General features: G+C 48.6%; 1 long non-coding RNA gene across 2 annotated transcripts in view; it reads left to right on the top strand.

Moving 5' to 3' along the window:
• Window positions 1–14,693: 14,693 nt before the first annotated feature.
• Window positions 14,694–16,003, top strand: part of LOC140492409 (uncharacterized) — a 33,643-nt gene continuing 32,333 nt past the window's right edge. For both annotated transcript variants that reach the window (XR_011963565.1, XR_011963566.1), the window contains exon 1: window positions 14,694–14,783. This is a non-coding gene — a long non-coding RNA (uncharacterized lncRNA). The remainder of the gene's footprint in view (window positions 14,784–16,003) is intronic.

Raw genomic sequence — 16,003 nt, 5'->3', positions numbered from 1 at the left:
AGAGAGAGGGTGGGGAGGCGAGAGAAAGAGGGATGGCAGCGAGAGAGAGAGAGTGAGGGAGGGGGCGAGTGAGAGAGAGAGTGGGAGGGGGCGAAAGTGAGAGGGAGGAGGTGCGAGAGAGAGAGAGGGAGCGGGCGAGAGAGAGAGGGAGGCGAGAGAGAGTGGGATGGGAGAGAGAGGGAGAGGGGAGAGAGAGAGAGGGAGGGAGCGAGGGAGGGAGCGAGAGAGGGGCGCGAGAGGGAGAGAGGGGGAGCGGGCGAGAAAGTGAGAGATAGGGAGTGAGAGAGATTGGCGTGAGAGAAAGAGAGAGAGGGTGTGAGAGACAAAGAGAGGGGGCGAGAGAGAGAGAGGGAGGGGACGAGAGAGAGAGGGTAAAGAGGGAGAGAGGGACAGGGGGCAAGAGAGGGAGAGGGAGGTGGGGCAAGAGAGAGAGAGGGGGGCGAGAGAGAGAGGGAGGGGGCGAGAGAGAGAGAGAGAGGGAGGGGGATGAGAGAGAGAGTGATGGAGCAAGAGAGAGGGAGGGCGCGAGAGAGAGCAGGAGGTGCGAGAGAGAGTGGATGGGGGGCGAGAGAGAGAGAGAGAGGGGGGCGACAGAGAGAGGGAGCAGGCGAGAGAGTGAGAGGGAGGGGAGCTAGAGAGAGAGGGAGGTGTGTGAGAGAGCGAGAGGGAGTAGGGCGAGAGAGAGAGAGAGGGAGGGGGGTGAGGGAGAGGGAGGGAGGGGGACGAGAGAGAGGGAGGGAGTGGGATGAGAGAGAGGGAGGGAGGGGGAATCGAGAAAGAGAGAGGGAGAATCCACGAGAGAGAGCGGCGGGCGAGACAGTGAGAGGGAGGGGGGTGAGAGAGTGAGAGAGGGAAGCGGGCGAGAAAGAGAGAGGGAGTGGGGCGAGAGAGAGAGAGGGTGTGGACGACAGAGAGAGAAAGGGGCGAGAGAGAGAGGGGGAGGTAAGAGAGAGGGGGAGGGCGTGAGAGAGAGAGAGGGAGGGGGCGAGAGATACAGATGGTGAGTGAGTGAGGGGGAGGTAGCAAGAGAGAGGGGGAGGGATGGGGCGAGAGAGATTGGGAGGGGGCGAGACAGAGAGGGAGTGGAGCGTGAGAGAGAGGGAAGGGACAAGAGAGAGAGGGGACGGGTTAAGAGAGAGAGAGGGAGGGGGTCGAGAGAGAGGGGAGGGAGCAAGAGAGTGGGAGAGGGGCGAGAGATGGAGGGAGGCGGCAAGAGAGATAGGGACGTGAGACGTGAGAGAGAGGGAGGTGGGGTGTGAGAGAGAGGGAGGGTGTGAGAGAGAGACCAAGGGGACAAGAGAGAAAGAAGGAGGGGACGAGAGATAGGGAGGGGACAAGAGAGGACGGGAGGGGGTGAGAGAGAGAATGGGAGGGGCGAGAGACAGAGCGAGGGGGCGAGATAGAGAGGGATGGGGCGAGAGTGAGAGGAAGGGGGCGAGAGAAAGAGGAAGGGGGCGAGAGAGAGAGAGAGAGAGAGGGAGGGTGCGAGAGAGAGAGAGAGAGAGAGAAGGGGCGAGAGAGAGAGAGGGAGGGGGACGAGAGAGAGAGGAAGTGGGCGAGAGAGAGAGGAAGGGGGCGAGAGACAGAGGGGGCGAGAGAGAGAGAGGGAGCGTGCGAGAGAGAGAGAGGGAGGGGGCGAGAGAGAGAGAGGGAGGGGGACGAGAGAGAGAGAGAGGCGACAGAGAGAGGGAGCGGGCGAGAGAGATAGAGGGATGGGCCGACTGAGAGAGGGAGGTGTTGCGAGAGAGCGAGAGGGAGTGGGGCGAGAGAGAGAGAGGGAGGGGCGAGAGAGAGAGAGAGGGAAGTGGGCGAGAGAGAGAGAGGGGTATGCAAGAGAGAGAGGGGGCAAGAGAGAGCGGGGGGGCGAGAGAGCGGGGGGCAAGAGAGAGAGCGGGAGGGGGGCAATAGAGAGAGGGGGCGAGAGAGACAGAGGGTGGGGGGTCGAGAGAGAGAGGGGTGGGGTGAGATAGAGAGAGAGGGAGGGGATGAGAGAGAGAGGGTGTGGGCGAGAGAGAAAGAGAAAGGGGTGAGAGAGGGAGGGGGAGGAGAGAAAGAGAGGGTGTGGGCGGGAGAGAGAGGGGGAGGAGAGAGAGAGGGGGAGGGGGCGAGAGAGAGTGAGTGAGGGGGGCAAAAGAGGGGGCGCGAGAAACGGGGGCGAGTGAGAGAGGGGGAAGTAGCAAGTGAGAGGAGAGGAGTGGCGAGAGAGAGATTGGGAGGGGGCGAGAGAGATAGGGAGGGGGCGAGAGAGAAAGGGAGGGGGCGAGAGAGAGGGGAAGGGGACAAGTGAGAGAGAGGGAGGGGACAAGAGAGAGAGGGAGGGGACAAGAGAGAGAGAGAGGGAGGGGGGCGAGAGAGGTGGGTGAGACAGTCAGGGCGCCGAGTGAGAGAGGGGGGTGGGAGCAAGAGACGGCGGAGGAGGGGCGAGAGAGATTCGGACGGAGTGAGAGAGAGAGGGAGGGGTGCGAGAGAGAGAGGGAGGGGCGAGAGAGAGAGGCAGGGGGCGAGAGAGAGAGGGAGGGGGCGAGAGAGAGAGGGAGTGGGCGAGAAAGAGAGGGATGGGGCGAGAAAGAGATAGAGGGTGGCGAGAGAGAGAGGGAGGGGGTGAGAAAGAGAGGGAGGGGCGAGAGTGGCAAGGGGCGAGAAAGAGAGAGAGGGAGGGGTGCGAGGCAGAGAGACGGGGGCGAGTAGGAGATAAAGGGGCGAGAGAGAGTGAGAGGGAGGGGGGCGAGAGAGGGGGGCGAGAGAATCGGGGGGGCGAGTGAGAGAGCGGGAGGGAGCAGGAGACGGGGGGATGAGGGGTGAAAGAGATTGGGAGCGGCGAGAGAGAGAGGGAGGGGCCGAGAGAGAGAGAGGGGGCGAGAGAGAGGGAGAGGGAGGGGGCGAGAAAGAGAGGGAGGGGGGCGAGAAAGAGAGGGGGCGAGAAAGAGAGGAAGGGGTCGATAGAGGGAGGCAGCGAGAAAGAGAGAGAGGGTGAGGTTGAGAGAGAGTGATGGAGGGGTGGGAGAGAGAGACTGAGGTGGCGAGAGAGACAGAGGGAGGGGGCGAGAGAGAGAGGGGGGCGATAGAGAGAGGGGTGAGGGGGTGAAAGAGAGAGGGAGGGGCGAGAGGGAGGGGGGTGCTAGAGAGAGAGAGGGTTTGAGAGAGAGAGAGGGGGCGAGTGTGATAAGGAGGGTGGGCGAGAGAGAGAGGGGTGTGAGAGAGAGGAAGGCGAGTGGGAGGGGGGCGAGTGAGGGTGCCAGCAAGAGAGAACCAGAACGAGAGCAAGAGGCATAGAGAGATGAACAAAGGGGGCGAGCAAGAGAGAGAGCGAGTGAGTCAGAGAGACATTGAGAGAACGAGGCAGCAAGAGAGAGAGGTAACAGAGAGACGGAGAGAGGGGGCAAGAGAGAGAGAGTCAGACACAGCAAGAGTGCACGCAGGAGAGAGAGGATTAGTAGAGAGAGAGAGAAGGGGGCAGGATAGAGAGAGAGGGCTACAGAGAAAGAGGATGGAGAGCGAGAGTGAGAAAGAGAGGCCGCAATAGAGAGAGAGGGAGCGAGATAGAAGGGATTGCGAGATGGAGAGACGGGACGAGCGAGAGGTAGAGCAATGAGAGACAGACGAAAGAGAGAGAGAGGAGGCTAGAGACAGAGGGAAGGCCCAGAGAGACTGCGACAGAGGGGTGAGAGAGGAAGAGAGGATGCGAGAGCAATGAATCAACAGCGAATGAGGGAGAGAGGTGGCGAGAGAGAGAGAGAGACATAGGTGCCGAAGAAAGAGAGGGGCAAGAGGGAGAGAGGGGCGGGAGAGAGAGGGATAGAATGGGGAGAGAGAGAAAGGAGCGAGACGGAGAGAGAGAGAGAGAGAGAGAGAGGGGGATGTGATATAGAATGAGGGTGACAGTGACCGAGACTGAGTGAGAGAGAGAGGCAATGAGCGAGAGAGAATGAGAGAAAGAGGGAGAGAGTTGCAAGAAAGAAGGAAAGAGGGGACAAATACGAGAGAGAAAGTGAGAGAGCGAGGGAAAGAGAGATGGAGAGAGGGTGTGTGAGAGAGGTTGAGGCAGAGAGTGATCGAGAAGGAGCAAGGGAGGGGTTAGAGAGGGGTGACAGAGAGAGCGAGAGAGAGTGAGAGGAGCGAGAGGGAGAGATGATAGAGAGAAGGATAGAGAGAGAGCGAGAGAGGTGAGCGATGGTGATGGGGGAGCAAAGAGAGATATAGAGAGAGAGAGGGGCGAAAGTGGGTGTAAGAGAGAGAGAGGGCCGCACGCAAGAGAGAGAGAGGCAAGAGAGAATGACAGTGATGGGGAGAGAGAGAAGAGAAACGGGGTGTGAGAGGGGGGAAAGGAGGGCGAGAGAGAGAAGGAGTGAGAGAGAGAGATGGGGAGAGCGAGAGAGCAAGAGAAAGAGGGGGCGAGTGAGAGACAGAGGGATGTGAGGGAGGGAGGGCTGACAGAGAGAGAGTGCGAGAGAGAGCTGCAAGAAAGAGCGAGAGTGGCAGAGTGGCAGCGCGGGATCGGCAAGAAAGAAAGAGAGAGAGCTGGGGAGGGGGATAGAGGGAGGGGGCAGAGGGAGGGGGCAGACGGAGAGAGGCAGAGAGGGAGGGCGAATAGGGGGATAGTGGGAGGGGCTAGCGGGAGGGTGGTAGCGGGAGGGGTTTAGCGGGGTAAGGGGGGTGGGGTTTGAGGGAGGCGGGTCGAGGGGGTGCTCGGGGGGTATGGGGGCGGGGGGGATGGGGGAGCGAGAGGGGGCGAGGGGGGTGCAAGGGGTGAGGCGTGGGGTGGTGGGCAGGTGTAGGGGGGGCAAGTGGTGCGAGGGGTGGGGAAAGGGGGGGTTGAGGGGGGTGAGAAGCAGGGGCGAGAAGGGGGACGATGGGGTGAATGGGTGCAGTGGGGGCGAAAGGGTGGAGGGGAAGAGGGGGGCAACAAGAGGGGGAGCGTGAGGGGGCGAGAGGGGGGCAGTGAGAGGGGGATAGCATGAGGGGGCGATGGGGTGGGCGAGGTGGGGGAAAAGGGGGGTGAATGGGTGGAAGGGTGGCCCGGGGGGGCGAGACGTGGATGAGGGAGAGTGCGGGAGGGGGTGCGATAGGGGGTTGGGGGTGCAAGGGGGGTGAGGGGGCGGGGGAGGCAGAGAGGCGTGGGAGAGGGGTGGGGAGAGGGGTGGAGGATTAAGAGGGGGTAGCCGGGGGGCGCGAGTGGGTGGGGGAGGGGGGTGGGAGGGGAGGAGTGAGGGGCAGAGAGGGGAAGAGAGGGAAGGAGAGTGCTGGCTGTGTCATTTCATCATCTGTGAAACACATTAAGACCAGTGAAGTCCCTCATCCTGATGATTTTCTGGTCAGGACTCCAGTCACTAACTTGCTGCCAGGTTCTGATAATAACCAAAAACACAACAGGAGTTGCACTTGCAGAGAATAAGGGTGTCATGGTTACATCAACATCAGAGCACGAGGAGGCTATTTTGCTTCTTAAGCCTATTTCACCAATCAACCAAATCATGGTAATCTTCCTCATCATGACAAATCCTTGTCGTTGTCCCATAATCCTTCAGCATTTTCATTCAAAATCGACCAATCTCAGATTTAAAATTTGCAAATGATTTCCAATCAATTGCTGTGTGTGGAACTTTATCAAACTTGATTCATTTCTGTGTATAAAAGTGTTCCCCGTTATCACACCTCAATGTTCTGACTCTAACACTTTATCTGTTTAATCTTTCTTCTTCAGTTCAGCCTTGGAATCCAAATATCACTTCAGTAAATCTACACTGCCCTTCCACTCAGAGTGATCCTCTCCTTAAGCCATGGTGCCCAGCCCTGACAGCTTGGTCTACCCAGGTTCGGATTTGCTGAAGCATGACTTCTAATCCTTTGGTTTCTCATCTTCTGCAGAGATCAATGTCAACATTCCACCGGCCCCTTGATCATTTTTCTGAACCTGTCTGTGACATTTTCATAAACTATACAGCTGGATCAATCACTCTCTTTCTATTTTCACAATCAAGAAATATCCTATTTTGATCCAACCTCTCACTCGCCGACACAAACTCATCTGTCGTTGTTTTTTCATTTACTGAATCTATCAAGATTGCTTTGTATTGCTGTGCTTCCATCTACCTATACTTGGAATCGCAGTAATCTGCAGAGTGGTCCCAAATTTTGAATGTGGCTTTCCTTTCATTATGAACAGTGAATAAAGAGGGATCCAACATCGATCCGTGCAGGATATCACTAAACATATCCTTCCAGTTAGAATATCTCTTATTATCTACACAAATGTCTCTTGTTCAAATCAAATTCGTCTGCAAGGACATCTTTTGCATCTTATTACATTTAATGGACAGTAGAAACGTGTAAACGCAGGGACATTCTTCGCAGTCAAATTTGCCTTGTGTTTATCTGATTGGGGGAGCAATGAATCCCATTAAATATTAATCTTTGTCTTCACGACATGGTAACTCGATCACAAAGATTAACAATGTGAAATATTTATTCTCCTTCATGATTGATAAACTCTGGGCACATTGTTACTGAGTGGGACTCGCTTTTTGTTTCAAAAACTTAGGCCCCGCCCAACTGTTGGCTTACACTCGTTACACCATATGGTCCTCGTCCTCTCCATCTGAATCTCATGGCAAGATACCTCGAACATGGAGAGGAGCAACTATTCCAAGCACTGAGATCCCAGTAATTGATACCACCACTCACCCTAATCCATTGGAGAAGCCGATTGGTCCCGCACTATGTCCTCATCTGAATCATGCTGCTGGCTGCGTTTCGTCCCCATATGAAAGCGGTGATGGCTCTCTGATGGCAGAAGGGAATGGACGGATTTCTCTTCAATCTCATCTTTCGTCATTGACTTGTCGAACTCATGGGATTACTCAGTGGCAACAGAAGCAGAGTCTGGAGAGACAATAAATGATTGACATTGTTCTTTGTTATTTTCCATTGCTCACTGAAAGGTTTAGAACTTGAAATTGAAGTTAGGGGCTGAGCTAGAATCTTTGGATTAATTATCTGCTCAAGGAGCAGAGTGGGGGTACAATTATTGATTCAACACAACTTTCATATTGAATCACACATTGTTTAAGTTTCCTTCTGCACAACCACAGATCCAAGGGAAACACAAGGAAGTTGGATTGAATAGCTTAAGCACATGACTGAATAAAGGAATCTTGAAATAAATCAGTGCAGGACATGTGCCTATTTGACCCACAGATCCTTTGGGTAGGGAAGGAGTGCTAACGTAGCAAAAGATTTGATTGATTCAAATCATCTAACTGAAGAGACATATTTCCCCGTTTCAGTCATGAGATCAGTGGAAGGACAAAACATCATTTCTGGTTAAAGAATTCACCTTTCTCACCAGGTAATGAAGGCACACTGTCTCTGCGGATCGAGTCGTTGGCCACTGTTTGAACCACCTCCTCAAGAGAGCTATTTCCCTTTTGTGTGGCCAGAGTTTCTGAATTTTTTCCAAGAATGGTAAGGGTGAGCTGCCTTGTTTACTGCTTCCACTGCTGCTCCTATAGAAATGTCACAGAACAACACAGATGCTTAGTTTCAGGACACAGAAACAGGTTCTCAATATTTGTGATTTACTCAGGCTTCCTTCCAAACCTAAACCCATCAACATAGTTTTCTTCGATTTCTTGTATTCCAAGCTCCTCCTTGAATTCATCTGTTATTTGCTTCAATTATTCCTGATGAAGTAAGTTCTACATTCAAACCCCTTTTTGGTAAAGACTTTGTCGCCCTCTGCAAATTCCCCATTAGATTTAATAGTGATTACAATTATATCTACAGATTCGGTGGATTCGGTCATTCGCAAGCAGAAACATCTTTTCCATGTCTACTCGATCCAACGTAACTGGACCATGTCACTCTTTTTCAATGAGACAAGACTGCCCAATCTTACTGGATTAATTCAAATTCAGTTTGGATATAATTCCAGTAACTATTCTTTATCTTCCCAGATCAGAACTGTTTGCAGTGCTCCAAGGGTGATCTGTCCATGGTTCTACACATATCTAACACATTTCCAGTCTGTTACCCCAGAAATAAACCAATGATCTACTTTTCTATCAAACCTCACAAACCGGTGCCATTTGCTGCTAGTGACTCATTCCTATCTCCAGATCCCTCTGCCCTATTTAAGGACTTATTTCCAAAGAGGACGTGGCCTCTTTAGTCTTTTGATCACAATGTACTACCTCACACATGGGTGGAGGTTAATCTTCCACAGCTTTGACTGCAATATTCCCTTAACCAAATCTTCCCAACACTTAGTCTTCCTAAAAACAAAACTCCAATATATTAATGTACTTAATCTCATCAAGTATTTCTTATTTGAAAAGCACTAACTGTCCAGCTCAGTTTTGAACAAACATCCTCTGCCACAGTTATTAAAATGTCACAAGCTGAACTCCAACCACTATTTGCATTCATATTCATTGCAGCACAAGAATTAGAGGTGGTATCATTGAGGGTCTATAAAATGGTCAAGGGATTGATCAAGTAGATGCAGAGAAGATGATTCAATCTACAATGAGTCGTCATAAGTTTACAATAAAGGGAAAGATGGAGGAATTACTTCTCTCAGAGGATGGTGAATCTTGGGAATTCACTACCTCAGAACAATGTGGATTCTGGGACATGAAGTAAATTTAAATAAGAGACACAAAGGTTTTTAATTAGTAATGGGTTGAAGAGTTAAGGAGGGATGGCGGGAAACTGGTGTTCAGGCCAAGATAAGATTAACCATGTCTGTATCAAATGGCAGAGCAGGTATAAGGGGCTGCCTTAATACTCCTGCTCCTAATTATGATGCTCTAACGTTCTTATTTCAAAAGGAGGAAGTAAGAGGAATGGACTAATACAAGGTGTTTAATAGGCATGGTATTGGAAAGTCTATGGGGAGAGGCTGTTTGATTTGGTGAGATGAGCCACAATATCTCTACAATAGTGTCAGCAGACCAGCTGGACCCAGCACAGAGAAAAGACCGTGATGTCTCCTTTGCAGCATCTTTCCCCACCTATCCATTTCTAGCCTCTACCTTATTCCCCCCTCCCTAGCTTTCAGCCTGAAACTCCTTCACCAAAAACATTGCAGTCTCTTTCTTCAAACCTACCATCACCGAATCCCCCACCATCAACATTCTGGGGGTTTACGATTGACTAGAAATTGAAGTGGACTTTCCATATAACTACGGTAAGTAAACCACCCTCCGAATCTCTGATGCCTGTCCACCATCTACAAGAATCAACTCAGGAGTGCAATAGGATATTCACTACTGGCTAGGTTTGGGTGCAGCTCCAAGAACACTCAAGAATCTTGACAGTGTCAGGAAAAAGCAGACTTCTTGATTGGCACCACATTCACTCCCTCCTCCACTGATGCCAAGAGCAGCACCATGTACTATCTACAAGATACATTACATCAATTCATAACACTTCAATAGCATCTTCCAAACCTATGACCAATACCAAATAAAAGGAAAAGGGAAGCAGATTAATGGGAACATCACCTCCTGTAGGTTCCCTTCCAAGCCATTACCATCTGGAGTTGAAAATCTTTCAGCAGTCCTGAAGCGTCATTGAGCCAAAATTCTAGACTTCCCTCCCAACAGCACGACCAATAGGTCTACAACCCACACGGACTGTAGTGATTCAAAAAGGGAGCTCACAACCACCTTCTCAAGGGCATTAGAATGAGGGAATAAATATTCGCACAGCCAGTGACACCCACATTCCATAAATTCATTAATTCCTTAATGCCTCCTCCTTCCTTCCACAACATCCCAACCATAGACAGCTGCGCTGCACAAACAGAAAGCCTTGAGCAGCATGTGGTAACCCACAAGGAGGCCCAAGCTACATTCAAGCTGTGCTCAGACAGGGGTGGTCCTGAACGAACAATCATCCCCAATGATTCACACACCGTAGTCAACAGTGAAACTATCAGTTGCCAACGTTTTCACAAAGAGATTGGTTGGGACACGGGATGAGCGGCCAGAGGAAGTGGTAGATGCAAGTACAGTTACAACATTTAAAAGACCTTTGGAGAGGTACATCAATAGGAAAGGTTGAGGAATATGAGCCAAATGCAGGCAAACTGCACTGGCATAGTTTGGGAAATTTGGTTGACATGGATGAGTTGGACCGAAGGGTTCATTTCCATGTTGGTGACTATGATTCTATTCTTTTCAGCCACAGTGGCATTTTGCAATTGTCCTAAACTATGGTGTAATTGAACAAGTTAATGCAGGCTTCAGACACCAGGGCCATATTACTCTGTAGGTAAGGTGTTGAGTAGTAGCTGCAGTTTAATGGACATTTAATAAACAACATAATGAAGAAGTATAGAAGGAAATTACTACAGACGGTGGAATCTGTCCTGAAAACAGCAAATGCTGGAGCTGACAGCAGGGCAGAGAGCATCCCTGGAGACCAAGCAAGCTAACGATGTGTCTCGATGACTCGATCAGAGATCTTATGAAGAAATATCTAGACTCAAAATGTTAGCTTGCTCTCTCCATCGATTTTTTTAAAAAAAAAAGTTCATGGGATGAGACTGTCATTGGCTGAGCAGCATTCATTGTTCATCCCTAATTGCCCAATGGGCAGTTAAAAGTGAAGCTCATTGCTGTGTGTCTGGAGTCACATGTAGGACAAACTAGGTAAGGATGGTATCTTCTTACTTCAAGCACGTTAGTGAACCAGATGGGTTTTCTGTAACCCCACAAAGGATTCATGGTCATGAGATTCTTAATTCCAGATATTCACTGAATTCAAATTACACCATTTCCTGTGGCAGAATTCGATCCTGGTTCTCCAGAATGCAACCTGGATCTTTGGATAAACAGTCCAGCAGTAATACCACTCAGCCATTGGCTCGCTCCTGTGAGCTGCAGTATTTGTTGTTTTCAGTTCTCAAGAAATATGCTATGCATTAATTTTGAATTCTGTAAAAGCATCCACAGTGAACACAAAAATCCCACCTCCAGTCATGATGTTTGAGTCTGGATGACTCAGTCAGACTGGCTAATGAGGCGGAGTTACGCATTTTAATATCTGGCAGTTTCTCCGCAGTTTCGGCTGGCGTTGGGCTGCTCTCATTTCTTCTGCGATGACAAAAACAAAGAAATGACAGGCTATACTCCCCACTAAGTTCAATTGCACCGCAACCAAAGTAATTTATTTTAATTCTAAAATGTTTCGGTGGAAGTCATTCCAGCAAGTTCACCACCACCTGTCTCAGTTTCATGGGAAATGGGATCAATTCTGTATCGCCTACTGTCCCAGTGGAAAAGGCCACTGGTTTAACCCCTTGAACAGGTTATCAGCTGATCGGAGTTTTCAATCTTGTTCTTTGACAGATTGCAACATGTTTTGTATAAGGGGGCATGCAGACAGGACATACTTCAATTATATTCAAAACAAGAAAAGGCAATTCCATTTAAATGAGGCAGATTAATTGAGATCAGGCCTCAGGTGAGGATACAAAACAGTCAAGTTTGGAATTTCCAGAGACCCTCAAGATTGTCCATTCAATTACTGAAGTTTGTCTCATATTGCTTTCCCAATCAACCTATTTCAATTCATTTTGACACCTCTGGAGCAGGTGGGACAGTTCCAGGCCTTCTGGCTCAAAGTTGGAGACACTACCACAGCATCACAAGAGCACTGTGTTTTAGGCTGAGTAACTGGTGGGTTAAGTTGCCCAATTATCTTACTAATCCAGAAGCTAATGTTACGACCCTAATGCTGGGAAATAAGCAAGGTATTAAATGTGAGAAAAGATGTTACAACAGTCTCTCTGACAAGGGACAAAATATCTTCCATCCTTTTGTTCATCCTTCGATAGTTTGAAATTTTGAAACTTTCTAGTCTACCATCATCTTTGCAGTTTTGTACATCTTTTCTTTCAATTTGATGTCACTCATAATTCCCTCAGCTATGCACCGCTGTTCATCATGCATTTCTTTTACAAGTTAATATATATTGTTGAGAATTATAAAATAACTGAATATATTCTTCTGCTTTAATATTGTAACTATAGTCCCATCCCAATTTAGGGAACTACTACCTTATCCCCTTGTCACTGCCTTTAAGTTTAGATACTAGTTGAAGAACCAAATTCCTCACCCTAAAGCTAGATTCTATCATGCTGCATTGCATCTTACCAAAAGGGTCTTTCACTTTGAGCTCATTAATCAATCATATTATCAGGTCGAAAATAGCTGTTCCATGATTGGTTCCAGAGCATCTGTTCTGTGAAATTGCACAGAGCAGTCTACCTCAAATTGTTTCAGAAGGTAACATAAGTGGAGTGCACAATACTATTTTAACTAACAGAGAACCCTCTGAATACCAGGATTCTATTAGATCCCCAAAATTACTCAGAGCATGGAATCCTTACATTGTGGAAACAGGCCCTTCAGCCCACGAAATCCACACCGACCCTCCAAACAGTATCCCAACCAAACCTATTCCTCAATGTTTACCCTTGATGAATGCACCGAAACTGTGCATCGCTGGACACTATGGCAATTTAGCATAACCAATTCACTAACCTGCAGTTCTTCGGATTGTGGGTTTGCAGCCCTGGTTCGCAGTTGCTTCGTGAAGTCTGAATGTTGTTGCCTCTAATAGACCAACAACACTGTCACTGACACAGGAGCTGTTCCCCCACATCGGTTTGTGGCAGTCAGAGGTCCTGCTACAACCTGCACACATGCCAACCCAGTCATCTCGATCAGAAAGAATTAGTACAGCACCGATTAGAAGACAACTTGGATCACATTGTGCTTTTGAAATCAGAGGCTTTTGAAATGTTATAACAGTCTTTGTTACAAGGGACAACTAATCGGACTAAAGGCAGACAGGACCGAATGGCCTGGATCAAACATTTTTAAGGAACCTGACTGCAGCGTTATTCAAGGCATCGATTGAAATATTCCAGAATCAGGGGATACAGGAAGCATCCAGTGGATTGATGCACCTGTTCAAGAAGGGAAGGGAGACAGAAATCAGGAAACTATAGACTACTTAGTTTAATATCTGTTTTTGTAATACGGCAGAGTCGAATATTAAAGTATTAAATAGCAGGACATTTAGAAAAGCTTATCATTAAACATGGTAGACTGGGTTTTGTGAAAGAGACACTATGATAAATTTGCGACATTTCATTGAGGAGATAACAAGCAGGGCTGATAAAGGGCAATCCAATGATGTTCTGTATTTGGATTTTAGAAATGCAAATGATCAGGTGCTACAGAAAAGTTAATTGCATAATACAGGAGCTCACTGTGTCAGGGGTGACGTATTTGCATGGAGTGAGGATTGGTTAACTACACTGGCTGTTGCTGAGACCTCACTTGGAGTACTGTACGCAATGTTAACTCCCATATTTAATAAGGGATAAATCAGTATTGGAGACCATTCAAAAAAAGATTCAGCTAGCTGCTTCGAGGACAAAAAGGTTGACCTATCAAGAATAGCTAAACAGGTTAGTTCATTATACAATAGAATCTCAACAAACAGATTACATACAGTGTGGAAACAGGCCCTAGGCCCAACAAGTCCACACCGATCCGCCGAAGCACAACCCACCCAGACCCATTCCCCTACATTTACCCCTTCACCTAACACTACAGGCAATTTAGCATTGCCAATTATCCTAACCTGCGCTTTTTTTTTGGATTGTGGGAGGATACCGGAGCACCCAGAGGAAACCCACGCAGACAGCGTGCAAACTCCACACAGAGAGTCACGTGAGGCAGGAATTAAACCCAGGTCTCTGGCACTGTGAGACATCAGTGCTAACCACTGTGCCACCCACATAATATAAGGGGTGATCTTATGGAAACAAGATTCTGAGGAGGTTGACTGGGTAGATGTTGACTAGATCTTCTAGCACCAATGAAGTCTCAAACCAGGGGACATTACATAAGGGAACATTCATTTTGTAAAAAAGGTAAAGAATTATTTTCTCTCAGTGAATGGCTAGACTTTTCTAGCCCAAACAATTGTGAAAGTTAAATGTGGTAGGGGAATGGATCTGGTTTGGTTACTCTTCAGATGGTTGTGTGGCTTGTTGGGCCGAAGGGCCTGTTTCCACACAGTAGGGAAGTTATGATTCTATCTCAAAATATTCTAAAAGAGGGCAGATAGATTTTTGAAATATTGAGCAGTTGAGGGCTATGCAGATCAAGCATTAAAGAGGTGTTGAGGTCGGAGTTGGCCCAGCCATGATCTGGTAGCCATGATAGAATGGGGGAACAAACTGGAGGGGATGAATGCCCTACTCCTGCTCCGATTCCTTGAGGCTCCATTTCATGCTTTTTTTATTTCCAAAGAAGAGTGTGATACAATGTGATGAAGATCTCAGATGTTGTGAAAATGGTGTGTTTATGTACTGGTTCAGATGGCATTGGTTCATTAATCACAGCTATGCAGTCGTGAGTAGGAAGGCAATTCCCTCCATTAATAAAGGAAATCTACTTCAGAGCTCACACAAAGGTATCCTTCCTCTCAGTAAACTCTCCCATTACATTTCCCAACATATCAGCAAAAGCAGGACGCACTGCGCATGCTCTACCCAACAAAGGGACCCCGGGTGATTGATGTCCTCACCGGACCAATGAAAGGACGGTGGGCGGTACTGGAGGACCTGGCGGGAGGTTGGTCCTCCAACCAATCAAAGTGAACGAGGAGCAGAAGTAGGCTAAACACGTGATCACACTCGCGCGCGGCCGAGAGTCGCTGTAATGAATGCTCGGGAAGTTATCGAGCGAAAGGATACGGTAAGGATATAAATAAATAAACAGAAGGAAACGAGAGAAAAACTGTTTCTATGAGCGGAGAGGTTTTACAAACATGTTGTGCACGTCGGAAAACACAAATTTGAACATCCCAGTCCCTTGTTTGTAGTAAACGGGGCTGCAGGCCTGAGTGACTGCTGGCTTTTTTATTTGGGGCAACGATTCAGTGGACAAGTGTGCGGCCGCTATCTTTGTAGGGTGCAAGGTGCAGCCAGGCGCATGTGCAGCCATTCTCTCGTACAGAGTCATTGGGCAGGATTTACACAGAGCACATTCAAACTCAGAGAAATGGATGTTTATTTCTGGATTTGTTTCGTCATTCATTTAAATGACTTGCTATCGTAACTGAGTTTGCAGGTCATTCAAAATTGGAGGTATTGTGCATAATGAAGAAGGTTACCTCAGGTTACAGTGAGATATTGATCAGATATGGATTAATTTAGATAAATGTGAGATGCTGCATTTTGGAAAAGCAAGTCAGGGCAGGACTTATACACTAGGGGAAAGTGAAGACTGCAGATGCTGGAGATCAGAGCTGAAAAATGTGTTGCTGGAAAATCACAGCAGGTCAAGCAGCATCAAGGGCTCATGTCTGAAACGTCGATTCTCCTGATCTTTGGATGCTGCCTGACCTGCTGTGCTTTTCCAGCAACACGTTTTTCAGCCCAGGACTTATACACTGAATGGCAAGGCCCTGGAGACACTAGCGGAACAAAGAGACCTTAGACTGCAGGATCATAGTCCTTGCGAGTCAAGTTGCAGGTAGATAGGATGATGAAGAAGGTGTTCAGAGCATTTTCCTTTATTGGTTAGAGCATTGAGTATAGGATGTGGGAGGTCATGTTGCTGTACAGGACATTCGTTAGGCCACTTTTGGAATATTGTGTGAAATTCTGGCCTGCCTCCTTTCAGAAGGGTGCTGTGAAATTTGAAAGGTTTCATAAAAGACTTACAAGGATGTTGTTACGTTTGGAGGATTTGAGCGACAGGATGAAGCATAAGAGGGTGGGGCTGTTTTCCCTGGAGTGCCATAGGCTGAGCGGTGATGTTATGGAGGTTTATACAATCATGAGGAGCATAAACAGGGTAAATGAACAAGGTGTTTTCCCTGGAGTAGTGGTGTCCAAAAGTAGAGGACATTGCTTTAGGGTGAACGGGGCAAAAATTCAAAGGGGCCTAAAGGGCAACTCTTTCATGCAGCG

The sequence above is a fragment of the Chiloscyllium punctatum genome, chromosome 21 (genome assembly GCF_047496795.1).
Source record: "Chiloscyllium punctatum isolate Juve2018m chromosome 21, sChiPun1.3, whole genome shotgun sequence".
NCBI lineage: Eukaryota > Metazoa > Chordata > Chondrichthyes > Orectolobiformes > Hemiscylliidae > Chiloscyllium > Chiloscyllium punctatum.
Note: the sequence above shows the minus strand (reverse complement) of the source record. Positions and strands in the feature narration are given on the sequence as shown.